Below are 26,692 nucleotides of genomic sequence, written 5' to 3' on the forward strand. Positions count from 1 at the left end.
TTCGGCAAAAGTCACGACAAGTTTTGACCCTGCGAAAGGCTGTTTCACGTCCTCCTCGCATTATAGCTACTGGTTCATAAACGTCAGCTGAAAACAGTCGAGAGAAACGGGCACGCAATGAAATTACTACGAGCAGCGGAATAAAGGAAGAAGAGACGCTGGTCCACTGTTGGACTGCTACCATAGAAATGTTACATGGCAATACGCAGAGCAATTCCCGAGGCCCGTTAGCTCAGTCGGTTAGAGCGTCGTGCTAATAACGCGAAGGTCGTGGGTTCGATCCCCCCACGGGCCACTACGATTTCACTCTTTCAAAAAGGCAACGCCGATTTCGGCGGGGAAGTATGGTAACAAAGAAGTCGTCACATTGTGTGGGAGCTGATAGGGGACCAGAACGCGACTTGTCGGGACGCGCTAAAACACTTCACTGGTCACAGCACGGTGAACACAAAGTTTCTCGTCCGATCACCGCTACTGCGCGAAGCTGGGCGTTGTCAGTGCTTGGGCGGGTGACCGCCTGCGAACACAGGGCACTGCCGACGGTTTCAATTCGTATTACTCTTTCCTCTTCGGTTTCGGAGCTGCAGCGCTATTCGGTCAAGGGCACTGGCGCCACGTTTTGCCTCTCGGTATGCCAAGTCGCGCCGTGCGGCCACAGTGAAATGAAGGAGCGTGTTGTAAAATTTTCAACAAAGAAAAAAAAAAAAAAAAAGAAATGTACTAGTAATAAAACTGAATTTGTCTGACAGAACATGTAACATCAGACAATACATGATAACAGGCAGCAGGTATTTACTTGAGGCATAAGTAATGTGGTGGCCGCCTCGCCATACCTCTCTCAGTCGTTTCGCGTGCTTGTCCTCTTGATATAGGCCGATTGGAGAGCGTCAGCTCTCGCGTCAGCTGAGCAAAGTCGAGACAAGTCGAGACTCAAGGGGAATCGACGCACACACTATAGGGTGGCATGAAAGCGAGTAAGAGGGGGAAAGAAACATTAATTTAAAGACGCGTGGCAAAAGTACTCATACGCAAAAGTAAAAGCCGGCTGCGGTGGCCGGGAATCGAACCCGGATCAACTGCTTGGAAGGCAACTATGCTGACCATTACACCACCACCGCACGGTTTCCGTCCGCGCACGCCGCGCTGTGTCTGCTTCCCGCCTGTCGGCGGCGGCTCAAGGTGGTCGTAGCTGTAGGCGCATTACGGGGTAGGCGAGCGCATCCAGACAGCGTCTCTACGCACATTTCGCGTCCTTTGGCAAGAGTCGTCGCGTGCGTGCGCCGCAAGAGTACTTAGGCGATCGCGTTCGGGCGTCATTTTTAAGCAGTGCAGTGCAGTTCAGGATTCAGCGTGTGTAGCATTCTCTCGAGAGGATGCGACGGCGCTGGACGGCAGTCCCACTTTCCCCTCAGACGTCTGCCGCGGAAAGCACCAGGAAGCTGTGAACTAGCTGAGCATCGGTGGTTCAGTGGTAGAATGCTCGCCTGCCACGCGGGCGGCCCGGGTTCGATTCCCGGCCGATGCATCATTTTGTTTTTTCTCCGATAGTGGTGCTGCGTGTCTTTCGCACTCGAACTGCGTGAGCCATGAGAATGAACCGCGGGATTTCCGTGTGGGAATAACCAAACATGCAGCGCGCACGACTGCTCGTTTGGACTGTTGTGCGCTATTGTACATACTGGCGTCGGCCTAGCATCGCAAGTTGCCTGTCGCGCCGGGAATGCACGTGTAGCAACAGAAAAAAATGAGCCAGGAAGTGCAGACTCTCTACCACTGGTATTTGGTACTTACCGAGATTCCAGAAGGCCTGGCGATCACCTGCCTCGGTAGCGCAGTAGGCAGCGCGTAAGTCTCATAATCTTAAGGTCGTGAGTTCGATCCTCACCCGGGGCATTTAATTTACTTTCGTCCACAGCTAAATCGACGGCTCTGGGGTTTGCGAAGGAGCAAAACACTTTGTACTTTGTTATCCTCAAGGCTTCAACGACTCAGCGTGATAATGTTTACTTCCCGTTATTACTACTTGCAGTTCTTATGTGAAATTTTCAAGGAAAAAAGTACTAGTAATAATACTGAATTTCGTACGATATAACGTGTAAAGTCACACAATGTATGACCTGCTGTACGATGACAGGCAGCAGGTATTTACTTGCGAAATAAGTAAATAAATATTACTACTTACAGCTTTGCTTTTCCTCCTACCGCTGTAACAACGAGGCATAAAGCAATGAATTGTGACTTTTGCCATGCGCGCCTCGCCATGGGCGCGCGAAAAGATGCTCGCAAACAGGGAAAGTGCGACACGGAAAGCGAGTGGACCGGGTGTAAACCCCGAGTAAAACTTGCGCGTCCGGTGTGGTCTAGTGGCTAGGATACCTGGCTTTCACCCAGGAGGCCCGGGTTCGATTCCCGGTACCGGAACGGAATTTTTCGGCAAAAGTCACGACAAGTTTTGACCCTGCGAAAGGCTGTTTCACGTCCTCCTCGCATTATAGCTACTGGTTCATAAACGTCAGCTGAAAACAGTCGAGAGAAACGGGCACGCAATGAAATTACTACGAGCAGCGGAATAAAGGAAGAAGAGACGCTGGTCCACTGTTGGACTGCTACCATAGAAATGTTACATGGCAATACGCAGAGCAATTCCCGAGGCCCGTTAGCTCAGTCGGTTAGAGCGTCGTGCTAATAACGCGAAGGTCGTGGGTTCGATCCCCCCACGGGCCACTACGATTTCACTCTTTCAAAAAGGCAACGCCGATTTCGGCGGGGAAGTATGGTAACAAAGAAGTCGTCACATTGTGTGGGAGCTGATAGGGGACCAGAACGCGACTTGTCGGGACGCGCTAAAACACTTCACTGGTCACAGCACGGTGAACACAAAGTTTCTCGTCCGATCACCGCTACTGCGCGAAGCTGGGCGTTGTCAGTGCTTGGGCGGGTGACCGCCTGCGAACACAGGGCACTGCCGACGGTTTCAATTCGTATTACTCTTTCCTCTTCGGTTTCGGAGCTGCAGCGCTATTCGGTCAAGGGCACTGGCGCCACGTTTTGCCTCTCGGTATGCCAAGTCGCGCCGTGCGGCCACAGTGAAATGAAGGAGCGTGTTGTAAAATTTTCAACAAAGAAAAAAAAAAAAAAAAAGAAATGTACTAGTAATAAAACTGAATTTGTCTGACAGAACATGTAACATCAGACAATACATGATAACAGGCAGCAGGTATTTACTTGAGGCATAAGTAATGTGGTGGCCGCCTCGCCATACCTCTCTCAGTCGTTTCGCGTGCTTGTCCTCTTGATATAGGCCGATTGGAGAGCGTCAGCTCTCGCGTCAGCTGAGCAAAGTCGAGACAAGTCGAGACTCAAGGGGAATCGACGCACACACTATAGGGTGGCATGAAAGCGAGTAAGAGGGGGAAAGAAACATTAATTTAAAGACGCGTGGCAAAAGTACTCATACGCAAAAGTAAAAGCCGGCTGCGGTGGCCGGGAATCGAACCCGGATCAACTGCTTGGAAGGCAACTATGCTGACCATTACACCACCACCGCACGGTTTCCGTCCGCGCACGCCGCGCTGTGTCTGCTTCCCGCCTGTCGGCGGCGGCTCAAGGTGGTCGTAGCTGTAGGCGCATTACGGGGTAGGCGAGCGCATCCAGACAGCGTCTCTACGCACATTTCGCGTCCTTTGGCAAGAGTCGTCGCGTGCGTGCGCCGCAAGAGTACTTAGGCGATCGCGTTCGGGCGTCATTTTTAAGCAGTGCAGTGCAGTTCAGGATTCAGCGTGTGTAGCATTCTCTCGAGAGGATGCGACGGCGCTGGACGGCAGTCCCACTTTCCCCTCAGACGTCTGCCGCGGAAAGCACCAGGAAGCTGTGAACTAGCTGAGCATCGGTGGTTCAGTGGTAGAATGCTCGCCTGCCACGCGGGCGGCCCGGGTTCGATTCCCGGCCGATGCATCATTTTGTTTTTTCTCCGATAGTGGTGCTGCGTGTCTTTCGCACTCGAACTGCGTGAGCCATGAGAATGAACCGCGGGATTTCCGTGTGGGAATAACCAAACATGCAGCGCGCACGACTGCTCGTTTGGACTGTTGTGCGCTATTGTACATACTGGCGTCGGCCTAGCATCGCAAGTTGCCTGTCGCGCCGGGAATGCACGTGTAGCAACAGAAAAAAATGAGCCAGGAAGTGCAGACTCTCTACCACTGGTATTTGGTACTTACCGAGATTCCAGAAGGCCTGGCGATCACCTGCCTCGGTAGCGCAGTAGGCAGCGCGTAAGTCTCATAATCTTAAGGTCGTGAGTTCGATCCTCACCCGGGGCATTTAATTTACTTTCGTCCACAGCTAAATCGACGGCTCTGGGGTTTGCGAAGGAGCAAAACACTTTGTACTTTGTTATCCTCAAGGCTTCAACGACTCAGCGTGATAATGTTTACTTCCCGTTATTACTACTTGCAGTTCTTATGTGAAATTTTCAAGGAAAAAAGTACTAGTAATAATACTGAATTTCGTACGATATAACGTGTAAAGTCACACAATGTATGACCTGCTGTACGATGACAGGCAGCAGGTATTTACTTGCGAAATAAGTAAATAAATATTACTACTTACAGCTTTGCTTTTCCTCCTACCGCTGTAACAACGAGGCATAAAGCAATGAATTGTGACTTTTGCCATGCGCGCCTCGCCATGGGCGCGCGAAAAGATGCTCGCAAACAGGGAAAGTGCGACACGGAAAGCGAGTGGACCGGGTGTAAACCCCGAGTAAAACTTGCGCGTCCGGTGTGGTCTAGTGGCTAGGATACCTGGCTTTCACCCAGGAGGCCCGGGTTCGATTCCCGGTACCGGAACGGAATTTTTCGGCAAAAGTCACGACAAGTTTTGACCCTGCGAAAGGCTGTTTCACGTCCTCCTCGCATTATAGCTACTGGTTCATAAACGTCAGCTGAAAACAGTCGAGAGAAACGGGCACGCAATGAAATTACTACGAGCAGCGGAATAAAGGAAGAAGAGACGCTGGTCCACTGTTGGACTGCTACCATAGAAATGTTACATGGCAATACGCAGAGCAATTCCCGAGGCCCGTTAGCTCAGTCGGTTAGAGCGTCGTGCTAATAACGCGAAGGTCGTGGGTTCGATCCCCCTACGGGCCACTACGATTTCACTCTTTCAAAAAGGCAACGCCGATTTCGGCGGGGAAGTATGGTAACAAAGAAGTCGTCACATTGTGTGGGAGCTGATAGGGGACCAGAACGCGACTTGTCGGGACGCGCTAAAACACTTCACTGGTCACAGCACGGTGAACACAAAGTTTCTCGTCCGATCACCGCTACTGCGCGAAGCTGGGCGTTGTCAGTGCTTGGGCGGGTGACCGCCTGCGAACACAGGGCACTGCCGACGGTTTCAATTCGTATTACTCTTTCCTCTTCGGTTTCGGAGCTGCAGCGCTATTCGGTCAAGGGCACTGGCGCCACGTTTTGCCTCTCGGTATGCCAAGTCGCGCCGTGCGGCCACAGTGAAATGAAGGAGCGTGTTGTAAAATTTTCAACAAAGAAAAAAAAAAAAAAAAAGAAATGTACTAGTAATAAAACTGAATTTGTCTGACAGAACATGTAACATCAGACAATACATGATAACAGGCAGCAGGTATTTACTTGAGGCATAAGTAATGTGGTGGCCGCCTCGCCATACCTCTCTCAGTCGTTTCGCGTGCTTGTCCTCTTGATATAGGCCGATTGGAGAGCGTCAGCTCTCGCGTCAGCTGAGCAAAGTCGAGACAAGTCGAGACTCAAGGGGAATCGACGCACACACTATAGGGTGGCATGAAAGCGAGTAAGAGGGGGAAAGAAACATTAATTTAAAGACGCGTGGCAAAAGTACTCATACGCAAAAGTAAAAGCCGGCTGCGGTGGCCGGGAATCGAACCCGGATCAACTGCTTGGAAGGCAACTATGCTGACCATTACACCACCACCGCACGGTTTCCGTCCGCGCACGCCGCGCTGTGTCTGCTTCCCGCCTGTCGGCGGCGGCTCAAGGTGGTCGTAGCTGTAGGCGCATTACGGGGTAGGCGAGCGCATCCAGACAGCGTCTCTACGCACATTTCGCGTCCTTTGGCAAGAGTCGTCGCGTGCGTGCGCCGCAAGAGTACTTAGGCGATCGCGTTCGGGCGTCATTTTTAAGCAGTGCAGTGCAGTTCAGGATTCAGCGTGTGTAGCATTCTCTCGAGAGGATGCGACGGCGCTGGACGGCAGTCCCACTTTCCCCTCAGACGTCTGCCGCGGAAAGCACCAGGAAGCTGTGAACTAGCTGAGCATCGGTGGTTCAGTGGTAGAATGCTCGCCTGCCACGCGGGCGGCCCGGGTTCGATTCCCGGCCGATGCATCATTTTGTTTTTTCTCCGATAGTGGTGCTGCGTGTCTTTCGCACTCGAACTGCGTGAGCCATGAGAATGAACCGCGGGATTTCCGTGTGGGAATAACCAAACATGCAGCGCGCACGACTGCTCGTTTGGACTGTTGTGCGCTATTGTACATACTGGCGTCGGCCTAGCATCGCAAGTTGCCTGTCGCGCCGGGAATGCACGTGTAGCAACAGAAAAAAATGAGCCAGGAAGTGCAGACTCTCTACCACTGGTATTTGGTACTTACCGAGATTCCAGAAGGCCTGGCGATCACCTGCCTCGGTAGCGCAGTAGGCAGCGCGTAAGTCTCATAATCTTAAGGTCGTGAGTTCGATCCTCACCCGGGGCATTTAATTTACTTTCGTCCACAGCTAAATCGACGGCTCTGGGGTTTGCGAAGGAGCAAAACACTTTGTACTTTGTTATCCTCAAGGCTTCAACGACTCAGCGTGATAATGTTTACTTCCCGTTATTACTACTTGCAGTTCTTATGTGAAATTTTCAAGGAAAAAAGTACTAGTAATAATACTGAATTTCGTACGATATAACGTGTAAAGTCACACAATGTATGACCTGCTGTACGATGACAGGCAGCAGGTATTTACTTGCGAAATAAGTAAATAAATATTACTACTTACAGCTTTGCTTTTCCTCCTACCGCTGTAACAACGAGGCATAAAGCAATGAATTGTGACTTTTGCCATGCGCGCCTCGCCATGGGCGCGCGAAAAGATGCTCGCAAACAGGGAAAGTGCGACACGGAAAGCGAGTGGACCGGGTGTAAACCCCGAGTAAAACTTGCGCGTCCGGTGTGGTCTAGTGGCTAGGATACCTGGCTTTCACCCAGGAGGCCCGGGTTCGATTCCCGGTACCGGAACGGAATTTTTCGGCAAAAGTCACGACAAGTTTTGACCCTGCGAAAGGCTGTTTCACGTCCTCCTCGCATTATAGCTACTGGTTCATAAACGTCAGCTGAAAACAGTCGAGAGAAACGGGCACGCAATGAAATTACTACGAGCAGCGGAATAAAGGAAGAAGAGACGCTGGTCCACTGTTGGACTGCTACCATAGAAATGTTACATGGCAATACGCAGAGCAATTCCCGAGGCCCGTTAGCTCAGTCGGTTAGAGCGTCGTGCTAATAACGCGAAGGTCGTGGGTTCGATCCCCCCACGGGCCACTACGATTTCACTCTTTCAAAAAGGCAACGCCGATTTCGGCGGGGAAGTATGGTAACAAAGAAGTCGTCACATTGTGTGGGAGCTGATAGGGGACCAGAACGCGACTTGTCGGGACGCGCTAAAACACTTCACTGGTCACAGCACGGTGAACACAAAGTTTCTCGTCCGATCACCGCTACTGCGCGAAGCTGGGCGTTGTCAGTGCTTGGGCGGGTGACCGCCTGCGAACACAGGGCACTGCCGACGGTTTCAATTCGTATTACTCTTTCCTCTTCGGTTTCGGAGCTGCAGCGCTATTCGGTCAAGGGCACTGGCGCCACGTTTTGCCTCTCGGTATGCCAAGTCGCGCCGTGCGGCCACAGTGAAATGAAGGAGCGTGTTGTAAAATTTTCAACAAAGAAAAAAAAAAAAAAAAAAGAAATGTACTAGTAATAAAACTGAATTTGTCTGACAGAACATGTAACATCAGACAATACATGATAACAGGCAGCAGGTATTTACTTGAGGCATAAGTAATGTGGTGGCCGCCTCGCCATACCTCTCTCAGTCGTTTCGCGTGCTTGTCCTCTTGATATAGGCCGATTGGAGAGCGTCAGCTCTCGCGTCAGCTGAGCAAAGTCGAGACAAGTCGAGACTCAAGGGGAATCGACGCACACACTATAGGGTGGCATGAAAGCGAGTAAGAGGGGGAAAGAAACATTAATTTAAAGACGCGTGGCAAAAGTACTCATACGCAAAAGTAAAAGCCGGCTGCGGTGGCCGGGAATCGAACCCGGATCAACTGCTTGGAAGGCAACTATGCTGACCATTACACCACCACCGCACGGTTTCCGTCCGCGCACGCCGCGCTGTGTCTGCTTCCCGCCTGTCGGCGGCGGCTCAAGGTGGTCGTAGCTGTAGGCGCATTACGGGGTAGGCGAGCGCATCCAGACAGCGTCTCTACGCACATTTCGCGTCCTTTGGCAAGAGTCGTCGCGTGCGTGCGCCGCAAGAGTACTTAGGCGATCGCGTTCGGGCGTCATTTTTAAGCAGTGCAGTGCAGTTCAGGATTCAGCGTGTGTAGCATTCTCTCGAGAGGATGCGACGGCGCTGGACGGCAGTCCCACTTTCCCCTCAGACGTCTGCCGCGGAAAGCACCAGGAAGCTGTGAACTAGCTGAGCATCGGTGGTTCAGTGGTAGAATGCTCGCCTGCCACGCGGGCGGCCCGGGTTCGATTCCCGGCCGATGCATCATTTTGTTTTTTCTCCGATAGTGGTGCTGCGTGTCTTTCGCACTCGAACTGCGTGAGCCATGAGAATGAACCGCGGGATTTCCGTGTGGGAATAACCAAACATGCAGCGCGCACGACTGCTCGTTTGGACTGTTGTGCGCTATTGTACATACTGGCGTCGGCCTAGCATCGCAAGTTGCCTGTCGCGCCGGGAATGCACGTGTAGCAACAGAAAAAAATGAGCCAGGAAGTGCAGACTCTCTACCACTGGTATTTGGTACTTACCGAGATTCCAGAAGGCCTGGCGATCACCTGCCTCGGTAGCGCAGTAGGCAGCGCGTAAGTCTCATAATCTTAAGGTCGTGAGTTCGATCCTCACCCGGGGCATTTAATTTACTTTCGTCCACAGCTAAATCGACGGCTCTGGGGTTTGCGAAGGAGCAAAACACTTTGTACTTTGTTATCCTCAAGGCTTCAACGACTCAGCGTGATAATGTTTACTTCCCGTTATTACTACTTGCAGTTCTTATGTGAAATTTTCAAGGAAAAAAGTACTAGTAATAATACTGAATTTCGTACGATATAACGTGTAAAGTCACACAATGTATGACCTGCTGTACGATGACAGGCAGCAGGTATTTACTTGCGAAATAAGTAAATAAATATTACTACTTACAGCTTTGCTTTTCCTCCTACCGCTGTAACAACGAGGCATAAAGCAATGAATTGTGACTTTTGCCATGCGCGCCTCGCCATGGGCGCGCGAAAAGATGCTCGCAAACAGGGAAAGTGCGACACGGAAAGCGAGTGGACCGGGTGTAAACCCCGAGTAAAACTTGCGCGTCCGGTGTGGTCTAGTGGCTAGGATACCTGGCTTTCACCCAGGAGGCCCGGGTTCGATTCCCGGTACCGGAACGGAATTTTTCGGCAAAAGTCACGACAAGTTTTGACCCTGCGAAAGGCTGTTTCACGTCCTCCTCGCATTATAGCTACTGGTTCATAAACGTCAGCTGAAAACAGTCGAGAGAAACGGGCACGCAATGAAATTACTACGAGCAGCGGAATAAAGGAAGAAGAGACGCTGGTCCACTGTTGGACTGCTACCATAGAAATGTTACATGGCAATACGCAGAGCAATTCCCGAGGCCCGTTAGCTCAGTCGGTTAGAGCGTCGTGCTAATAACGCGAAGGTCGTGGGTTCGATCCCCCCACGGGCCACTACGATTTCACTCTTTCAAAAAGGCAACGCCGATTTCGGCGGGGAAGTATGGTAACAAAGAAGTCGTCACATTGTGTGGGAGCTGATAGGGGACCAGAACGCGACTTGTCGGGACGCGCTAAAACACTTCACTGGTCACAGCACGGTGAACACAAAGTTTCTCGTCCGATCACCGCTACTGCGCGAAGCTGGGCGTTGTCAGTGCTTGGGCGGGTGACCGCCTGCGAACACAGGGCACTGCCGACGGTTTCAATTCGTATTACTCTTTCCTCTTCGGTTTCGGAGCTGCAGCGCTATTCGGTCAAGGGCACTGGCGCCACGTTTTGCCTCTCGGTATGCCAAGTCGCGCCGTGCGGCCACAGTGAAATGAAGGAGCGTGTTGTAAAATTTTCAACAAAGAAAAAAAAAAAAAAAAAGAAATGTACTAGTAATAAAACTGAATTTGTCTGACAGAACATGTAACATCAGACAATACATGATAACAGGCAGCAGGTATTTACTTGAGGCATAAGTAATGTGGTGGCCGCCTCGCCATACCTCTCTCAGTCGTTTCGCGTGCTTGTCCTCTTGATATAGGCCGATTGGAGAGCGTCAGCTCTCGCGTCAGCTGAGCAAAGTCGAGACAAGTCGAGACTCAAGGGGAATCGACGCACACACTATAGGGTGGCATGAAAGCGAGTAAGAGGGGGAAAGAAACATTAATTTAAAGACGCGTGGCAAAAGTACTCATACGCAAAAGTAAAAGCCGGCTGCGGTGGCCGGGAATCGAACCCGGATCAACTGCTTGGAAGGCAACTATGCTGACCATTACACCACCACCGCACGGTTTCCGTCCGCGCACGCCGCGCTGTGTCTGCTTCCCGCCTGTCGGCGGCGGCTCAAGGTGGTCGTAGCTGTAGGCGCATTACGGGGTAGGCGAGCGCATCCAGACAGCGTCTCTACGCACATTTCGCGTCCTTTGGCAAGAGTCGTCGCGTGCGTGCGCCGCAAGAGTACTTAGGCGATCGCGTTCGGGCGTCATTTTTAAGCAGTGCAGTGCAGTTCAGGATTCAGCGTGTGTAGCATTCTCTCGAGAGGATGCGACGGCGCTGGACGGCAGTCCCACTTTCCCCTCAGACGTCTGCCGCGGAAAGCACCAGGAAGCTGTGAACTAGCTGAGCATCGGTGGTTCAGTGGTAGAATGCTCGCCTGCCACGCGGGCGGCCCGGGTTCGATTCCCGGCCGATGCATCATTTTGTTTTTTCTCCGATAGTGGTGCTGCGTGTCTTTCGCACTCGAACTGCGTGAGCCATGAGAATGAACCGCGGGATTTCCGTGTGGGAATAACCAAACATGCAGCGCGCACGACTGCTCGTTTGGACTGTTGTGCGCTATTGTACATACTGGCGTCGGCCTAGCATCGCAAGTTGCCTGTCGCGCCGGGAATGCACGTGTAGCAACAGAAAAAAATGAGCCAGGAAGTGCAGACTCTCTACCACTGGTATTTGGTACTTACCGAGATTCCAGAAGGCCTGGCGATCACCTGCCTCGGTAGCGCAGTAGGCAGCGCGTAAGTCTCATAATCTTAAGGTCGTGAGTTCGATCCTCACCCGGGGCATTTAATTTACTTTCGTCCACAGCTAAATCGACGGCTCTGGGGTTTGCGAAGGAGCAAAACACTTTGTACTTTGTTATCCTCAAGGCTTCAACGACTCAGCGTGATAATGTTTACTTCCCGTTATTACTACTTGCAGTTCTTATGTGAAATTTTCAAGGAAAAAAGTACTAGTAATAATACTGAATTTCGTACGATATAACGTGTAAAGTCACACAATGTATGACCTGCTGTACGATGACAGGCAGCAGGTATTTACTTGCGAAATAAGTAAATAAATATTACTACTTACAGCTTTGCTTTTCCTCCTACCGCTGTAACAACGAGGCATAAAGCAATGAATTGTGACTTTTGCCATGCGCGCCTCGCCATGGGCGCGCGAAAAGATGCTCGCAAACAGGGAAAGTGCGACACGGAAAGCGAGTGGACCGGGTGTAAACCCCGAGTAAAACTTGCGCGTCCGGTGTGGTCTAGTGGCTAGGATACCTGGCTTTCACCCAGGAGGCCCGGGTTCGATTCCCGGTACCGGAACGGAATTTTTCGGCAAAAGTCACGACAAGTTTTGACCCTGCGAAAGGCTGTTTCACGTCCTCCTCGCATTATAGCTACTGGTTCATAAACGTCAGCTGAAAACAGTCGAGAGAAACGGGCACGCAATGAAATTACTACGAGCAGCGGAATAAAGGAAGAAGAGACGCTGGTCCACTGTTGGACTGCTACCATAGAAATGTTACATGGCAATACGCAGAGCAATTCCCGAGGCCCGTTAGCTCAGTCGGTTAGAGCGTCGTGCTAATAACGCGAAGGTCGTGGGTTCGATCCCCCCACGGGCCACTACGATTTCACTCTTTCAAAAAGGCAACGCCGATTTCGGCGGGGAAGTATGGTAACAAAGAAGTCGTCACATTGTGTGGGAGCTGATAGGGGACCAGAACGCGACTTGTCGGGACGCGCTAAAACACTTCACTGGTCACAGCACGGTGAACACAAAGTTTCTCGTCCGATCACCGCTACTGCGCGAAGCTGGGCGTTGTCAGTGCTTGGGCGGGTGACCGCCTGCGAACACAGGGCACTGCCGACGGTTTCAATTCGTATTACTCTTTCCTCTTCGGTTTCGGAGCTGCAGCGCTATTCGGTCAAGGGCACTGGCGCCACGTTTTGCCTCTCGGTATGCCAAGTCGCGCCGTGCGGCCACAGTGAAATGAAGGAGCGTGTTGTAAAATTTTCAACAAAGAAAAAAAAAAAAAAAAAGAAATGTACTAGTAATAAAACTGAATTTGTCTGACAGAACATGTAACATCAGACAATACATGATAACAGGCAGCAGGTATTTACTTGAGGCATAAGTAATGTGGTGGCCGCCTCGCCATACCTCTCTCAGTCGTTTCGCGTGCTTGTCCTCTTGATATAGGCCGATTGGAGAGCGTCAGCTCTCGCGTCAGCTGAGCAAAGTCGAGACAAGTCGAGACTCAAGGGGAATCGACGCACACACTATAGGGTGGCATGAAAGCGAGTAAGAGGGGGAAAGAAACATTAATTTAAAGACGCGTGGCAAAAGTACTCATACGCAAAAGTAAAAGCCGGCTGCGGTGGCCGGGAATCGAACCCGGATCAACTGCTTGGAAGGCAACTATGCTGACCATTACACCACCACCGCACGGTTTCCGTCCGCGCACGCCGCGCTGTGTCTGCTTCCCGCCTGTCGGCGGCGGCTCAAGGTGGTCGTAGCTGTAGGCGCATTACGGGGTAGGCGAGCGCATCCAGACAGCGTCTCTACGCACATTTCGCGTCCTTTGGCAAGAGTCGTCGCGTGCGTGCGCCGCAAGAGTACTTAGGCGATCGCGTTCGGGCGTCATTTTTAAGCAGTGCAGTGCAGTTCAGGATTCAGCGTGTGTAGCATTCTCTCGAGAGGATGCGACGGCGCTGGACGGCAGTCCCACTTTCCCCTCAGACGTCTGCCGCGGAAAGCACCAGGAAGCTGTGAACTAGCTGAGCATCGGTGGTTCAGTGGTAGAATGCTCGCCTGCCACGCGGGCGGCCCGGGTTCGATTCCCGGCCGATGCATCATTTTGTTTTTTCTCCGATAGTGGTGCTGCGTGTCTTTCGCACTCGAACTGCGTGAGCCATGAGAATGAACCGCGGGATTTCCGTGTGGGAATAACCAAACATGCAGCGCGCACGACTGCTCGTTTGGACTGTTGTGCGCTATTGTACATACTGGCGTCGGCCTAGCATCGCAAGTTGCCTGTCGCGCCGGGAATGCACGTGTAGCAACAGAAAAAAATGAGCCAGGAAGTGCAGACTCTCTACCACTGGTATTTGGTACTTACCGAGATTCCAGAAGGCCTGGCGATCACCTGCCTCGGTAGCGCAGTAGGCAGCGCGTAAGTCTCATAATCTTAAGGTCGTGAGTTCGATCCTCACCCGGGGCATTTAATTTACTTTCGTCCACAGCTAAATCGACGGCTCTGGGGTTTGCGAAGGAGCAAAACACTTTGTACTTTGTTATCCTCAAGGCTTCAACGACTCAGCGTGATAATGTTTACTTCCCGTTATTACTACTTGCAGTTCTTATGTGAAATTTTCAAGGAAAAAAGTACTAGTAATAATACTGAATTTCGTACGATATAACGTGTAAAGTCACACAATGTATGACCTGCTGTACGATGACAGGCAGCAGGTATTTACTTGCGAAATAAGTAAATAAATATTACTACTTACAGCTTTGCTTTTCCTCCTACCGCTGTAACAACGAGGCATAAAGCAATGAATTGTGACTTTTGCCATGCGCGCCTCGCCATGGGCGCGCGAAAAGATGCTCGCAAACAGGGAAAGTGCGACACGGAAAGCGAGTGGACCGGGTGTAAACCCCGAGTAAAACTTGCGCGTCCGGTGTGGTCTAGTGGCTAGGATACCTGGCTTTCACCCAGGAGGCCCGGGTTCGATTCCCGGTACCGGAACGGAATTTTTCGGCAAAAGTCACGACAAGTTTTGACCCTGCGAAAGGCTGTTTCACGTCCTCCTCGCATTATAGCTACTGGTTCATAAACGTCAGCTGAAAACAGTCGAGAGAAACGGGCACGCAATGAAATTACTACGAGCAGCGGAATAAAGGAAGAAGAGACGCTGGTCCACTGTTGGACTGCTACCATAGAAATGTTACATGGCAATACGCAGAGCAATTCCCGAGGCCCGTTAGCTCAGTCGGTTAGAGCGTCGTGCTAATAACGCGAAGGTCGTGGGTTCGATCCCCCCACGGGCCACTACGATTTCACTCTTTCAAAAAGGCAACGCCGATTTCGGCGGGGAAGTATGGTAACAAAGAAGTCGTCACATTGTGTGGGAGCTGATAGGGGACCAGAACGCGACTTGTCGGGACGCGCTAAAACACTTCACTGGTCACAGCACGGTGAACACAAAGTTTCTCGTCCGATCACCGCTACTGCGCGAAGCTGGGCGTTGTCAGTGCTTGGGCGGGTGACCGCCTGCGAACACAGGGCACTGCCGACGGTTTCAATTCGTATTACTCTTTCCTCTTCGGTTTCGGAGCTGCAGCGCTATTCGGTCAAGGGCACTGGCGCCACGTTTTGCCTCTCGGTATGCCAAGTCGCGCCGTGCGGCCACAGTGAAATGAAGGAGCGTGTTGTAAAATTTTCAACAAAGAAAAAAAAAAAAAAAAAGAAATGTACTAGTAATAAAACTGAATTTGTCTGACAGAACATGTAACATCAGACAATACATGATAACAGGCAGCAGGTATTTACTTGAGGCATAAGTAATGTGGTGGCCGCCTCGCCATACCTCTCTCAGTCGTTTCGCGTGCTTGTCCTCTTGATATAGGCCGATTGGAGAGCGTCAGCTCTCGCGTCAGCTGAGCAAAGTCGAGACAAGTCGAGACTCAAGGGGAATCGACGCACACACTATAGGGTGGCATGAAAGCGAGTAAGAGGGGGAAAGAAACATTAATTTAAAGACGCGTGGCAAAAGTACTCATACGCAAAAGTAAAAGCCGGCTGCGGTGGCCGGGAATCGAACCCGGATCAACTGCTTGGAAGGCAACTATGCTGACCATTACACCACCACCGCACGGTTTCCGTCCGCGCACGCCGCGCTGTGTCTGCTTCCCGCCTGTCGGCGGCGGCTCAAGGTGGTCGTAGCTGTAGGCGCATTACGGGGTAGGCGAGCGCATCCAGACAGCGTCTCTACGCACATTTCGCGTCCTTTGGCAAGAGTCGTCGCGTGCGTGCGCCGCAAGAGTACTTAGGCGATCGCGTTCGGGCGTCATTTTTAAGCAGTGCAGTGCAGTTCAGGATTCAGCGTGTGTAGCATTCTCTCGAGAGGATGCGACGGCGCTGGACGGCAGTCCCACTTTCCCCTCAGACGTCTGCCGCGGAAAGCACCAGGAAGCTGTGAACTAGCTGAGCATCGGTGGTTCAGTGGTAGAATGCTCGCCTGCCACGCGGGCGGCCCGGGTTCGATTCCCGGCCGATGCATCATTTTGTTTTTTCTCCGATAGTGGTGCTGCGTGTCTTTCGCACTCGAACTGCGTGAGCCATGAGAATGAACCGCGGGATTTCCGTGTGGGAATAACCAAACATGCAGCGCGCACGACTGCTCGTTTGGACTGTTGTGCGCTATTGTACATACTGGCGTCGGCCTAGCATCGCAAGTTGCCTGTCGCGCCGGGAATGCACGTGTAGCAACAGAAAAAAATGAGCCAGGAAGTGCAGACTCTCTACCACTGGTATTTGGTACTTACCGAGATTCCAGAAGGCCTGGCGATCACCTGCCTCGGTAGCGCAGTAGGCAGCGCGTAAGTCTCATAATCTTAAGGTCGTGAGTTCGATCCTCACCCGGGGCATTTAATTTACTTTCGTCCACAGCTAAATCGACGGCTCTGGGGTTTGCGAAGGAGCAAAACACTTTGTACTTTGTTATCCTCAAGGCTTCAACGACTCAGCGTGATAATGTTTACTTCCCGTTATTACTACTTGCAGTTCTTATGTGAAATTTTCAAGGAAAAAAGTACTAGTAATAATACTGAATTTCGTACGATATAACGTGTAAAGTCACACAATGTATGACCTGCTGTACGATGACAGGCAGCAGGTATTTACTTGCGAAATAAGTAAATAAATATTACTACTTACAGCTTTGCTTTTCCTCCTACCGCTGTAACAACGAGGCATAAAGCAATGAATTGTGACTTTTGCCATGCGCGCCTCGCCATGGGCGCGCGAAAAGATGCTCGCAAACAGGGAAAGTGCGACACGGAAAGCGAGTGGACCGGGTGTAAACCCCGAGTAAAACTTGCGCGTCCGGTGTGGTCTAGTGGCTAGGATACCTGGCTTTCACCCAGGAGGCCCGGGTTCGATTCCCGGTACCGGAACGGAATTTTTCGGCAAAAGTCACGACAAGTTTTGACCCTGCGAAAGGCTGTTTCACGTCCTCCTCGCATTATAGCTACTGGTTCATAAACGTCAGCTGAAAACAGTCGAGAGAAACGGGCACGCAATGAAATTACTACGAGCAGCGGAATAAAGGAAGAAGAGACGCTGGTCCACTGTTGGACTGCTACCATAGAAATGTTACATGGCAATACGCAGAGCAATTCCCGAGGCCCGTTAGCTCAGTCGGTTAGAGCGTCGTGCTAATAACGCGAAGGTCGTGGGTTCGATCCCCCCACGGGCCACTACGATTTCACTCTTTCAAAAAGGCAACGCCGATTTCGGCGGGGAAGTATGGTAACAAAGAAGTCGTCACATTGTGTGGGAGCTGATAGGGGACCAGAACGCGACTTGTCGGGACGCGCTAAAACACTTCACTGGTCACAGCACGGTGAACACAAAGTTTCTCGTCCGATCACCGCTACTGCGCGAAGCTGGGCGTTGTCAGTGCTTGGGCGGGTGACCGCCTGCGAACACAGGGCACTGCCGACGGTTTCAATTCGTATTACTCTTTCCTCTTCGGTTTCGGAGCTGCAGCGCTATTCGGTCAAGGGCACTGGCGCCACGTTTTGCCTCTCGGTATGCCAAGTCGCGCCGTGCGGCCACAGTGAAATGAAGGAGCGTGTTGTAAAATTTTCAACAAAGAAAAAAAAAAAAAAAAAAGAAATGTACTAGTAATAAAACTGAATTTGTCTGACAGAACATGTAACATCAGACAATACATGATAACAGGCAGCAGGTATTTACTTGAGGCATAAGTAATGTGGTGGCCGCCTCGCCATACCTCTCTCAGTCGTTTCGCGTGCTTGTCCTCTTGATATAGGCCGATTGGAGAGCGTCAGCTCTCGCGTCAGCTGAGCAAAGTCGAGACAAGTCGAGACTCAAGGGGAATCGACGCACACACTATAGGGTGGCATGAAAGCGAGTAAGAGGGGGAAAGAAACATTAATTTAAAGACGCGTGGCAAAAGTACTCATACGCAAAAGTAAAAGCCGGCTGCGGTGGCCGGGAATCGAACCCGGATCAACTGCTTGGAAGGCAACTATGCTGACCATTACACCACCACCGCACGGTTTCCGTCCGCGCACGCCGCGCTGTGTCTGCTTCCCGCCTGTCGGCGGCGGCTCAAGGTGGTCGTAGCTGTAGGCGCATTACGGGGTAGGCGAGCGCATCCAGACAGCGTCTCTACGCACATTTCGCGTCCTTTGGCAAGAGTCGTCGCGTGCGTGCGCCGCAAGAGTACTTAGGCGATCGCGTTCGGGCGTCATTTTTAAGCAGTGCAGTGCAGTTCAGGATTCAGCGTGTGTAGCATTCTCTCGAGAGGATGCGACGGCGCTGGACGGCAGTCCCACTTTCCCCTCAGACGTCTGCCGCGGAAAGCACCAGGAAGCTGTGAACTAGCTGAGCATCGGTGGTTCAGTGGTAGAATGCTCGCCTGCCACGCGGGCGGCCCGGGTTCGATTCCCGGCCGATGCATCATTTTGTTTTTTCTCCGATAGTGGTGCTGCGTGTCTTTCGCACTCGAACTGCGTGAGCCATGAGAATGAACCGCGGGATTTCCGTGTGGGAATAACCAAACATGCAGCGCGCACGACTGCTCGTTTGGACTGTTGTGCGCTATTGTACATACTGGCGTCGGCCTAGCATCGCAAGTTGCCTGTCGCGCCGGGAATGCACGTGTAGCAACAGAAAAAAATGAGCCAGGAAGTGCAGACTCTCTACCACTGGTATTTGGTACTTACCGAGATTCCAGAAGGCCTGGCGATCACCTGCCTCGGTAGCGCAGTAGGCAGCGCGTAAGTCTCATAATCTTAAGGTCGTGAGTTCGATCCTCACCCGGGGCATTTAATTTACTTTCGTCCACAGCTAAATCGACGGCTCTGGGGTTTGCGAAGGAGCAAAACACTTTGTACTTTGTTATCCTCAAGGCTTCAACGACTCAGCGTGATAATGTTTACTTCCCGTTATTACTACTTGCAGTTCTTATGTGAAATTTTCAAGGAAAAAAGTACTAGTAATAATACTGAATTTCGTACGATATAACGTGTAAAGTCACACAATGTATGACCTGCTGTACGATGACAGGCAGCAGGTATTTACTTGCGAAATAAGTAAATAAATATTACTACTTACAGCTTTGCTTTTCCTCCTACCGCTGTAACAACGAGGCATAAAGCAATGAATTGTGACTTTTGCCATGCGCGCCTCGCCATGGGCGCGCGAAAAGATGCTCGCAAACAGGGAAAGTGCGACACGGAAAGCGAGTGGACCGGGTGTAAACCCCGAGTAAAACTTGCGCGTCCGGTGTGGTCTAGTGGCTAGGATACCTGGCTTTCACCCAGGAGGCCCGGGTTCGATTCCCGGTACCGGAACGGAATTTTTCGGCAAAAGTCACGACAAGTTTTGACCCTGCGAAAGGCTGTTTCACGTCCTCCTCGCATTATAGCTACTGGTTCATAAACGTCAGCTGAAAACAGTCGAGAGAAACGGGCACGCAATGAAATTACTACGAGCAGCGGAATAAAGGAAGAAGAGACGCTGGTCCACTGTTGGACTGCTACCATAGAAATGTTACATGGCAATACGCAGAGCAATTCCCGAGGCCCGTTAGCTCAGTCGGTTAGAGCGTCGTGCTAATAACGCGAAGGTCGTGGGTTCGATCCCCCCACGGGCCACTACGATTTCACTCTTTCAAAAAGGCAACGCCGATTTCGGCGGGGAAGTATGGTAACAAAGAAGTCGTCACATTGTGTGGGAGCTGATAGGGGACCAGAACGCGACTTGTCGGGACGCGCTAAAACACTTCACTGGTCACAGCACGGTGAACACAAAGTTTCTCGTCCGATCACCGCTACTGCGCGAAGCTGGGCGTTGTCAGTGCTTGGGCGGGTGACCGCCTGCGAACACAGGGCACTGCCGACGGTTTCAATTCGTATTACTCTTTCCTCTTCGGTTTCGGAGCTGCAGCGCTATTCGGTCAAGGGCACTGGCGCCACGTTTTGCCTCTCGGTATGCCAAGTCGCGCCGTGCGGCCACAGTGAAATGAAGGAGCGTGTTGTAAAATTTTCAACAAAGAAAAAAAAAAAAAAAAAAGAAATGTACTAGTAATAAAACTGAATTTGTCTGACAGAACATGTAACATCAGACAATACATGATAACAGGCAGCAGGTATTTACTTGAGGCATAAGTAATGTGGTGGCCGCCTCGCCATACCTCTCTCAGTCGTTTCGCGTGCTTGTCCTCTTGATATAGGCCGATTGGAGAGCGTCAGCTCTCGCGTCAGCTGAGCAAAGTCGAGACAAGTCGAGACTCAAGGGGAATCGACGCACACACTATAGGGTGGCATGAAAGCGAGTAAGAGGGGGAAAGAAACATTAATTTAAAGACGCGTGGCAAAAGTACTCATACGCAAAAGTAAAAGCCGGCTGCGGTGGCCGGGAATCGAACCCGGATCAACTGCTTGGAAGGCAACTATGCTGACCATTACACCACCACCGCACGGTTTCCGTCCGCGCACGCCGCGCTGTGTCTGCTTCCCGCCTGTCGGCGGCGGCTCAAGGTGGTCGTAGCTGTAGGCGCATTACGGGGTAGGCGAGCGCATCCAGACAGCGTCTCTACGCACATTTCGCGTCCTTTGGCAAGAGTCGTCGCGTGCGTGCGCCGCAAGAGTACTTAGGCGATCGCGTTCGGGCGTCATTTTTAAGCAGTGCAGTGCAGTTCAGGATTCAGCGTGTGTAGCATTCTCTCGAGAGGATGCGACGGCGCTGGACGGCAGTCCCACTTTCCCCTCAGACGTCTGCCGCGGAAAGCACCAGGAAGCTGTGAACTAGCTGAGCATCGGTGGTTCAGTGGTAGAATGCTCGCCTGCCACGCGGGCGGCCCGGGTTCGATTCCCGGCCGATGCATCATTTTGTTTTTTCTCCGATAGTGGTGCTGCGTGTCTTTCGCACTCGAACTGCGTGAGCCATGAGAATGAACCGCGGGATTTCCGTGTGGGAATAACCAAACATGCAGCGCGCACGACTGCTCGTTTGGACTGTTGTGCGCTATTGTACATACTGGCGTCGGCCTAGCATCGCAAGTTGCCTGTCGCGCCGGGAATGCACGTGTAGCAACAGAAAAAAATGAGCCAGGAAGTGCAGACTCTCTACCACTGGTATTTGGTACTTACCGAGATTCCAGAAGGCCTGGCGATCACCTGCCTCGGTAGCGCAGTAGGCAGCGCGTAAGTCTCATAATCTTAAGGTCGTGAGTTCGATCCTCACCCGGGGCATTTAATTTACTTTCGTCCACAGCTAAATCGACGGCTCTGGGGTTTGCGAAGGAGCAAAACACTTTGTACTTTGTTATCCTCAAGGCTTCAACGACTCAGCGTGATAATGTTTACTTCCCGTTATTACTACTTGCAGTTCTTATGTGAAATTTTCAAGGAAAAAAGTACTAGTAATAATACTGAATTTCGTACGATATAACGTGTAAAGTCACACAATGTATGACCTGCTGTACGATGACAGGCAGCAGGTATTTACTTGCGAAATAAGTAAATAAATATTACTACTTACAGCTTTGCTTTTCCTCCTACCGCTGTAACAACGAGGCATAAAGCAATGAATTGTGACTTTTGCCATGCGCGCCTCGCCATGGGCGCGCGAAAAGATGCTCGCAAACAGGGAAAGTGCGACACGGAAAGCGAGTGGACCGGGTGTAAACCCCGAGTAAAACTTGCGCGTCCGGTGTGGTCTAGTGGCTAGGATACCTGGCTTTCACCCAGGAGGCCCGGGTTCGATTCCCGGTACCGGAACGGAATTTTTCGGCAAAAGTCACGACAAGTTTTGACCCTGCGAAAGGCTGTTTCACGTCCTCCTCGCATTATAGCTACTGGTTCATAAACGTCAGCTGAAAACAGTCGAGAGAAACGGGCACGCAATGAAATTACTACGAGCAGCGGAATAAAGGAAGAAGAGACGCTGGTCCACTGTTGGACTGCTACCATAGAAATGTTACATGGCAATACGCAGAGCAATTCCCGAGGCCCGTTAGCTCAGTCGGTTAGAGCGTCGTGCTAATAACGCGAAGGTCGTGGGTTCGATCCCCCCACGGGCCACTACGATTTCACTCTTTCAAAAAGGCAACGCCGATTTCGGCGGGGAAGTATGGTAACAAAGAAGTCGTCACATTGTGTGGGAGCTGATAGGGGACCAGAACGCGACTTGTCGGGACGCGCTAAAACACTTCACTGGTCACAGCACGGTGAACACAAAGTTTCTCGTCCGATCACCGCTACTGCGCGAAGCTGGGCGTTGTCAGTGCTTGGGCGGGTGACCGCCTGCGAACACAGGGCACTGCCGACGGTTTCAATTCGTATTACTCTTTCCTCTTCGGTTTCGGAGCTGCAGCGCTATTCGGTCAAGGGCACTGGCGCCACGTTTTGCCTCTCGGTATGCCAAGTCGCGCCGTGCGGCCACAGTGAAATGAAGGAGCGTGTTGTAAAATTTTCAACAAAGAAAAAAAAAAAAAAAAAGAAATGTACTAGTAATAAAACTGAATTTGTCTGACAGAACATGTAACATCAGACAATACATGATAACAGGCAGCAGGTATTTACTTGAGGCATAAGTAATGTGGTGGCCGCCTCGCCATACCTCTCTCAGTCGTTTCGCGTGCTTGTCCTCTTGATATAGGCCGATTGGAGAGCGTCAGCTCTCGCGTCAGCTGAGCAAAGTCGAGACAAGTCGAGACTCAAGGGGAATCGACGCACACACTATAGGGTGGCATGAAAGCGAGTAAGAGGGGGAAAGAAACATTAATTTAAAGACGCGTGGCAAAAGTACTCATACGCAAAAGTAAAAGCCGGCTGCGGTGGCCGGGAATCGAACCCGGATCAACTGCTTGGAAGGCAACTATGCTGACCATTACACCACCACCGCACGGTTTCCGTCCGCGCACGCCGCGCTGTGTCTGCTTCCCGCCTGTCGGCGGCGGCTCAAGGTGGTCGTAGCTGTAGGCGCATTACGGGGTAGGCGAGCGCATCCAGACAGCGTCTCTACGCACATTTCGCGTCCTTTGGCAAGAGTCGTCGCGTGCGTGCGCCGCAAGAGTACTTAGGCGATCGCGTTCGGGCGTCATTTTTAAGCAGTGCAGTGCAGTTCAGGATTCAGCGTGTGTAGCATTCTCTCGAGAGGATGCGACGGCGCTGGACGGCAGTCCCACTTTCCCCTCAGACGTCTGCCGCGGAAAGCACCAGGAAGCTGTGAACTAGCTGAGCATCGGTGGTTCAGTGGTAGAATGCTCGCCTGCCACGCGGGCGGCCCGGGTTCGATTCCCGGCCGATGCATCATTTTGTTTTTTCTCCGATAGTGGTGCTGCGTGTCTTTCGCACTCGAACTGCGTGAGCCATGAGAATGAACCGCGGGATTTCCGTGTGGGAATAACCAAACATGCAGCGCGCACGACTGCTCGTTTGGACTGTTGTGCGCTATTGTACATACTGGCGTCGGCCTAGCATCGCAAGTTGCCTGTCGCGCCGGGAATGCACGTGTAGCAACAGAAAAAAATGAGCCAGGAAGTGCAGACTCTCTACCACTGGTATTTGGTACTTACCGAGATTCCAGAAGGCCTGGCGATCACCTGCCTCGGTAGCGCAGTAGGCAGCGCGTAAGTCTCATAATCTTAAGGTCGTGAGTTCGATCCTCACCCGGGGCATTTAATTTACTTTCGTCCACAGCTAAATCGACGGCTCTGGGGTTTGCGAAGGAGCAAAACACTTTGTACTTTGTTATCCTCAAGGCTTCAACGACTCAGCGTGATAATGTTTACTTCCCGTTATTACTACTTGCAGTTCTTATGTGAAATTTTCAAGGAAAAAAGTACTAGTAATAATACTGAATTTCGTACGATATAACGTGTAAAGTCACACAATGTATGACCTGCTGTACGATGACAGGCAGCAGGTATTTACTTGCGAAATAAGTAAATAAATATTACTACTTACAGCTTTGCTTTTCCTCCTACCGCTGTAACAACGAGGCATAAAGCAATGAATTGTGACTTTTGCCATGCGCGCCTCGCCATGGGCGCGCGAAAAGATGCTCGCAAACAGGGAAAGTGCGACACGGAAAGCGAGTGGACCGGGTGTAAACCCCGAGTAAAACTTGCGCGTCCGGTGTGGTCTAGTGGCTAGGATACCTGGCTTTCACCCAGGAGGCCCGGGTTCGATTCCCGGTACCGGAACGGAATTTTTCGGCAAAAGTCACGACAAGTTTTGACCCTGCGAAAGGCTGTTTCACGTCCTCCTCGCATTATAGCTACTGGTTCATAAACGTCAGCTGAAAACAGTCGAGAGAAACGGGCACGCAATGAAATTACTACGAGCAGCGGAATAAAGGAAGAAGAGACGCTGGTCCACTGTTGGACTGCTACCATAGAAATGTTACATGGCAATACGCAGAGCAATTCCCGAGGCCCGTTAGCTCAGTCGGTTAGAGCGTCGTGCTAATAACGCGAAGGTCGTGGGTTCGATCCCCCCACGGGCCACTACGATTTCACTCTTTCAAAAAGGCAACGCCGATTTCGGCGGGGAAGTATGGTAACAAAGAAGTCGTCACATTGTGTGGGAGCTGATAGGGGACCAGAACGCGACTTGTCGGGACGCGCTAAAACACTTCACTGGTCACAGCACGGTGAACACAAAGTTTCTCGTCCGATCACCGCTACTGCGCGAAGCTGGGCGTTGTCAGTGCTTGGGCGGGTGACCGCCTGCGAACACAGGGCACTGCCGACGGTTTCAATTCGTATTACTCTTTCCTCTTCGGTTTCGGAGCTGCAGCGCTATTCGGTCAAGGGCACTGGCGCCACGTTTTGCCTCTCGGTATGCCAAGTCGCGCCGTGCGGCCACAGTGAAATGAAGGAGCGTGTTGTAAAATTTTCAACAAAGAAAAAAAAAAAAAAAAAAGAAATGTACTAGTAATAAAACTGAATTTGTCTGACAGAACATGTAACATCAGACAATACATGATAACAGGCAGCAGGTATTTACTTGAGGCATAAGTAATGTGGTGGCCGCCTCGCCATACCTCTCTCAGTCGTTTCGCGTGCTTGTCCTCTTGATATAGGCCGATTGGAGAGCGTCAGCTCTCGCGTCAGCTGAGCAAAGTCGAGACAAGTCGAGACTCAAGGGGAATCGACGCACACACTATAGGGTGGCATGAAAGCGAGTAAGAGGGGGAAAGAAACATTAATTTAAAGACGCGTGGCAAAAGTACTCATACGCAAAAGTAAAAGCCGGCTGCGGTGGCCGGGAATCGAACCCGGATCAACTGCTTGGAAGGCAACTATGCTGACCATTACACCACCACCGCACGGTTTCCGTCCGCGCACGCCGCGCTGTGTCTGCTTCCCGCCTGTCGGCGGCGGCTCAAGGTGGTCGTAGCTGTAGGCGCATTACGGGGTAGGCGAGCGCATCCAGACAGCGTCTCTACGCACATTTCGCGTCCTTTGGCAAGAGTCGTCGCGTGCGTGCGCCGCAAGAGTACTTAGGCGATCGCGTTCGGGCGTCATTTTTAAGCAGTGCAGTGCAGTTCAGGATTCAGCGTGTGTAGCATTCTCTCGAGAGGATGCGACGGCGCTGGACGGCAGTCCCACTTTCCCCTCAGACGTCTGCCGCGGAAAGCACCAGGAAGCTGTGAACTAGCTGAGGCATCGGTGGTTCAGTGGTAGAATGCTCGCCTGCCACGCGGGCGGCCCGGGTTCGATTCCCGGCCGATGCATCATTTTGTTTTTTCTCCGATAGTGGTGCTGCGTGTCTTTCGCACTCGAACTGCGTGAGCCATGAGAATGAACCGCGGGATTTCCGTGTGGGAATAACCAAACATGCAGCGCGCACGACTGCTCGTTTGGACTGTTGTGCGCTATTGTACATACTGGCGTCGGCCTAGCATCGCAAGTTGCCTGTCGCGCCGGGAATGCACGTGTAGCAACAGAAAAAAATGAGCCAGGAAGTGCAGACTCTCTACCACTGGTATTTGGTACTTACCGAGATTCCAGAAGGCCTGGCGATCACCTGCCTCGGTAGCGCAGTAGGCAGCGCGTAAGTCTCATAATCTTAAGGTCGTGAGTTCGATCCTCACCCGGGGCATTTAATTTACTTTCGTCCACAGCTAAATCGACGGCTCTGGGGTTTGCGAAGGAGCAAAACACTTTGTACTTTGTTATCCTCAAGGCTTCAACGACTCAGCGTGATAATGTTTACTTCCCGTTATTACTACTTGCAGTTCTTATGTGAAATTTTCAAGGAAAAAAGTACTAGTAATAATACTGAATTTCGTACGATATAACGTGTAAAGTCACACAATGTATGACCTGCTGTACGATGACAGGCAGCAGGTATTTACTTGCGAAATAAGTAAATAAATATTACTACTTACAGCTTTGCTTTTCCTCCTACCGCTGTAACAACGAGGCATAAAGCAATGAATTGTGACTTTTGCCATGCGCGCCTCGCCATGGGCGCGCGAAAAGATGCTCGCAAACAGGGAAAGTGCGACACGGAAAGCGAGTGGACCGGGTGTAAACCCCGAGTAAAACTTGCGCGTCCGGTGTGGTCTAGTGGCTAGGATACCTGGCTTTCACCCAGGAGGCC

The 26,692-nt window shown here is 51.5% G+C and overlaps 54 non-coding genes across 54 annotated transcripts; 43 read left to right on the forward strand and 11 right to left on the reverse strand.

Moving 5' to 3' along the window:
- Positions 1-221: 221 nt before the first annotated feature.
- Positions 222-295, forward strand: Trnai-aau. Its single transcript has one exon. It is a non-coding gene; the product is annotated as a tRNA-Ile (tRNA).
- A 751-nt stretch (positions 296-1,046) lies between these two features.
- On the reverse strand, positions 1,047-1,118 carry Trnag-ucc. The gene has a single exon. It is a non-coding gene; the product is annotated as a tRNA-Gly (tRNA).
- Positions 1,119-1,454: 336 nt separating this feature from the next.
- Trnag-gcc lies at positions 1,455-1,525 on the forward strand. The gene has a single exon. It is a non-coding gene; the product is annotated as a tRNA-Gly (tRNA).
- Positions 1,526-1,820: 295 nt separating this feature from the next.
- On the forward strand, positions 1,821-1,893 carry Trnam-cau. Its single transcript has one exon. It is a non-coding gene; the product is annotated as a tRNA-Met (tRNA).
- A 456-nt stretch (positions 1,894-2,349) lies between these two features.
- Positions 2,350-2,421, forward strand: Trnae-uuc. The gene has a single exon. It is a non-coding gene; the product is annotated as a tRNA-Glu (tRNA).
- A 229-nt stretch (positions 2,422-2,650) lies between these two features.
- On the forward strand, positions 2,651-2,724 carry Trnai-aau. Its single transcript has one exon. It is a non-coding gene; the product is annotated as a tRNA-Ile (tRNA).
- A 751-nt stretch (positions 2,725-3,475) lies between these two features.
- Positions 3,476-3,547, reverse strand: Trnag-ucc. The gene has a single exon. It is a non-coding gene; the product is annotated as a tRNA-Gly (tRNA).
- Positions 3,548-3,883: 336 nt separating this feature from the next.
- On the forward strand, positions 3,884-3,954 carry Trnag-gcc. The gene has a single exon. It is a non-coding gene; the product is annotated as a tRNA-Gly (tRNA).
- A 295-nt stretch (positions 3,955-4,249) lies between these two features.
- Positions 4,250-4,322, forward strand: Trnam-cau. The gene has a single exon. It is a non-coding gene; the product is annotated as a tRNA-Met (tRNA).
- A 456-nt stretch (positions 4,323-4,778) lies between these two features.
- On the forward strand, positions 4,779-4,850 carry Trnae-uuc. Its single transcript has one exon. It is a non-coding gene; the product is annotated as a tRNA-Glu (tRNA).
- Positions 4,851-5,079: 229 nt separating this feature from the next.
- Positions 5,080-5,153, forward strand: Trnai-aau. Its single transcript has one exon. It is a non-coding gene; the product is annotated as a tRNA-Ile (tRNA).
- A 751-nt stretch (positions 5,154-5,904) lies between these two features.
- Positions 5,905-5,976, reverse strand: Trnag-ucc. The gene has a single exon. It is a non-coding gene; the product is annotated as a tRNA-Gly (tRNA).
- A 336-nt stretch (positions 5,977-6,312) lies between these two features.
- Trnag-gcc lies at positions 6,313-6,383 on the forward strand. The gene has a single exon. It is a non-coding gene; the product is annotated as a tRNA-Gly (tRNA).
- A 295-nt stretch (positions 6,384-6,678) lies between these two features.
- On the forward strand, positions 6,679-6,751 carry Trnam-cau. The gene has a single exon. It is a non-coding gene; the product is annotated as a tRNA-Met (tRNA).
- A 456-nt stretch (positions 6,752-7,207) lies between these two features.
- On the forward strand, positions 7,208-7,279 carry Trnae-uuc. Its single transcript has one exon. It is a non-coding gene; the product is annotated as a tRNA-Glu (tRNA).
- Positions 7,280-7,508: 229 nt separating this feature from the next.
- Trnai-aau lies at positions 7,509-7,582 on the forward strand. The gene has a single exon. It is a non-coding gene; the product is annotated as a tRNA-Ile (tRNA).
- Positions 7,583-8,334: 752 nt separating this feature from the next.
- On the reverse strand, positions 8,335-8,406 carry Trnag-ucc. Its single transcript has one exon. It is a non-coding gene; the product is annotated as a tRNA-Gly (tRNA).
- A 336-nt stretch (positions 8,407-8,742) lies between these two features.
- Trnag-gcc lies at positions 8,743-8,813 on the forward strand. Its single transcript has one exon. It is a non-coding gene; the product is annotated as a tRNA-Gly (tRNA).
- Positions 8,814-9,108: 295 nt separating this feature from the next.
- On the forward strand, positions 9,109-9,181 carry Trnam-cau. Its single transcript has one exon. It is a non-coding gene; the product is annotated as a tRNA-Met (tRNA).
- A 456-nt stretch (positions 9,182-9,637) lies between these two features.
- On the forward strand, positions 9,638-9,709 carry Trnae-uuc. Its single transcript has one exon. It is a non-coding gene; the product is annotated as a tRNA-Glu (tRNA).
- A 229-nt stretch (positions 9,710-9,938) lies between these two features.
- Positions 9,939-10,012, forward strand: Trnai-aau. The gene has a single exon. It is a non-coding gene; the product is annotated as a tRNA-Ile (tRNA).
- A 751-nt stretch (positions 10,013-10,763) lies between these two features.
- Positions 10,764-10,835, reverse strand: Trnag-ucc. Its single transcript has one exon. It is a non-coding gene; the product is annotated as a tRNA-Gly (tRNA).
- A 336-nt stretch (positions 10,836-11,171) lies between these two features.
- Positions 11,172-11,242, forward strand: Trnag-gcc. The gene has a single exon. It is a non-coding gene; the product is annotated as a tRNA-Gly (tRNA).
- Positions 11,243-11,537: 295 nt separating this feature from the next.
- Positions 11,538-11,610, forward strand: Trnam-cau. The gene has a single exon. It is a non-coding gene; the product is annotated as a tRNA-Met (tRNA).
- A 456-nt stretch (positions 11,611-12,066) lies between these two features.
- Trnae-uuc lies at positions 12,067-12,138 on the forward strand. Its single transcript has one exon. It is a non-coding gene; the product is annotated as a tRNA-Glu (tRNA).
- A 229-nt stretch (positions 12,139-12,367) lies between these two features.
- On the forward strand, positions 12,368-12,441 carry Trnai-aau. Its single transcript has one exon. It is a non-coding gene; the product is annotated as a tRNA-Ile (tRNA).
- A 751-nt stretch (positions 12,442-13,192) lies between these two features.
- Positions 13,193-13,264, reverse strand: Trnag-ucc. The gene has a single exon. It is a non-coding gene; the product is annotated as a tRNA-Gly (tRNA).
- Positions 13,265-13,600: 336 nt separating this feature from the next.
- Positions 13,601-13,671, forward strand: Trnag-gcc. The gene has a single exon. It is a non-coding gene; the product is annotated as a tRNA-Gly (tRNA).
- Positions 13,672-13,966: 295 nt separating this feature from the next.
- Positions 13,967-14,039, forward strand: Trnam-cau. The gene has a single exon. It is a non-coding gene; the product is annotated as a tRNA-Met (tRNA).
- Positions 14,040-14,495: 456 nt separating this feature from the next.
- Trnae-uuc lies at positions 14,496-14,567 on the forward strand. Its single transcript has one exon. It is a non-coding gene; the product is annotated as a tRNA-Glu (tRNA).
- A 229-nt stretch (positions 14,568-14,796) lies between these two features.
- Positions 14,797-14,870, forward strand: Trnai-aau. Its single transcript has one exon. It is a non-coding gene; the product is annotated as a tRNA-Ile (tRNA).
- A 751-nt stretch (positions 14,871-15,621) lies between these two features.
- Trnag-ucc lies at positions 15,622-15,693 on the reverse strand. Its single transcript has one exon. It is a non-coding gene; the product is annotated as a tRNA-Gly (tRNA).
- A 336-nt stretch (positions 15,694-16,029) lies between these two features.
- Positions 16,030-16,100, forward strand: Trnag-gcc. The gene has a single exon. It is a non-coding gene; the product is annotated as a tRNA-Gly (tRNA).
- A 295-nt stretch (positions 16,101-16,395) lies between these two features.
- On the forward strand, positions 16,396-16,468 carry Trnam-cau. The gene has a single exon. It is a non-coding gene; the product is annotated as a tRNA-Met (tRNA).
- Positions 16,469-16,924: 456 nt separating this feature from the next.
- Positions 16,925-16,996, forward strand: Trnae-uuc. Its single transcript has one exon. It is a non-coding gene; the product is annotated as a tRNA-Glu (tRNA).
- Positions 16,997-17,225: 229 nt separating this feature from the next.
- Trnai-aau lies at positions 17,226-17,299 on the forward strand. The gene has a single exon. It is a non-coding gene; the product is annotated as a tRNA-Ile (tRNA).
- Positions 17,300-18,051: 752 nt separating this feature from the next.
- On the reverse strand, positions 18,052-18,123 carry Trnag-ucc. The gene has a single exon. It is a non-coding gene; the product is annotated as a tRNA-Gly (tRNA).
- Positions 18,124-18,459: 336 nt separating this feature from the next.
- Positions 18,460-18,530, forward strand: Trnag-gcc. The gene has a single exon. It is a non-coding gene; the product is annotated as a tRNA-Gly (tRNA).
- Positions 18,531-18,825: 295 nt separating this feature from the next.
- Trnam-cau lies at positions 18,826-18,898 on the forward strand. Its single transcript has one exon. It is a non-coding gene; the product is annotated as a tRNA-Met (tRNA).
- Positions 18,899-19,354: 456 nt separating this feature from the next.
- On the forward strand, positions 19,355-19,426 carry Trnae-uuc. The gene has a single exon. It is a non-coding gene; the product is annotated as a tRNA-Glu (tRNA).
- Positions 19,427-19,655: 229 nt separating this feature from the next.
- On the forward strand, positions 19,656-19,729 carry Trnai-aau. Its single transcript has one exon. It is a non-coding gene; the product is annotated as a tRNA-Ile (tRNA).
- A 752-nt stretch (positions 19,730-20,481) lies between these two features.
- Trnag-ucc lies at positions 20,482-20,553 on the reverse strand. The gene has a single exon. It is a non-coding gene; the product is annotated as a tRNA-Gly (tRNA).
- A 336-nt stretch (positions 20,554-20,889) lies between these two features.
- Trnag-gcc lies at positions 20,890-20,960 on the forward strand. The gene has a single exon. It is a non-coding gene; the product is annotated as a tRNA-Gly (tRNA).
- Positions 20,961-21,255: 295 nt separating this feature from the next.
- Positions 21,256-21,328, forward strand: Trnam-cau. Its single transcript has one exon. It is a non-coding gene; the product is annotated as a tRNA-Met (tRNA).
- Positions 21,329-21,784: 456 nt separating this feature from the next.
- On the forward strand, positions 21,785-21,856 carry Trnae-uuc. Its single transcript has one exon. It is a non-coding gene; the product is annotated as a tRNA-Glu (tRNA).
- Positions 21,857-22,085: 229 nt separating this feature from the next.
- On the forward strand, positions 22,086-22,159 carry Trnai-aau. Its single transcript has one exon. It is a non-coding gene; the product is annotated as a tRNA-Ile (tRNA).
- Positions 22,160-22,910: 751 nt separating this feature from the next.
- Trnag-ucc lies at positions 22,911-22,982 on the reverse strand. The gene has a single exon. It is a non-coding gene; the product is annotated as a tRNA-Gly (tRNA).
- A 336-nt stretch (positions 22,983-23,318) lies between these two features.
- On the forward strand, positions 23,319-23,389 carry Trnag-gcc. Its single transcript has one exon. It is a non-coding gene; the product is annotated as a tRNA-Gly (tRNA).
- Positions 23,390-23,684: 295 nt separating this feature from the next.
- Trnam-cau lies at positions 23,685-23,757 on the forward strand. The gene has a single exon. It is a non-coding gene; the product is annotated as a tRNA-Met (tRNA).
- A 456-nt stretch (positions 23,758-24,213) lies between these two features.
- Positions 24,214-24,285, forward strand: Trnae-uuc. The gene has a single exon. It is a non-coding gene; the product is annotated as a tRNA-Glu (tRNA).
- Positions 24,286-24,514: 229 nt separating this feature from the next.
- Trnai-aau lies at positions 24,515-24,588 on the forward strand. The gene has a single exon. It is a non-coding gene; the product is annotated as a tRNA-Ile (tRNA).
- Positions 24,589-25,340: 752 nt separating this feature from the next.
- On the reverse strand, positions 25,341-25,412 carry Trnag-ucc. The gene has a single exon. It is a non-coding gene; the product is annotated as a tRNA-Gly (tRNA).
- A 337-nt stretch (positions 25,413-25,749) lies between these two features.
- On the forward strand, positions 25,750-25,820 carry Trnag-gcc. The gene has a single exon. It is a non-coding gene; the product is annotated as a tRNA-Gly (tRNA).
- A 295-nt stretch (positions 25,821-26,115) lies between these two features.
- On the forward strand, positions 26,116-26,188 carry Trnam-cau. The gene has a single exon. It is a non-coding gene; the product is annotated as a tRNA-Met (tRNA).
- Positions 26,189-26,692: the final 504 nt, after the last annotated feature.

This window comes from Schistocerca piceifrons, unplaced genomic scaffold, assembly GCF_021461385.2.
Source record: "Schistocerca piceifrons isolate TAMUIC-IGC-003096 unplaced genomic scaffold, iqSchPice1.1 HiC_scaffold_386, whole genome shotgun sequence".
Classification (NCBI taxonomy): Eukaryota; Metazoa; Arthropoda; class Insecta; order Orthoptera; family Acrididae; genus Schistocerca; species Schistocerca piceifrons.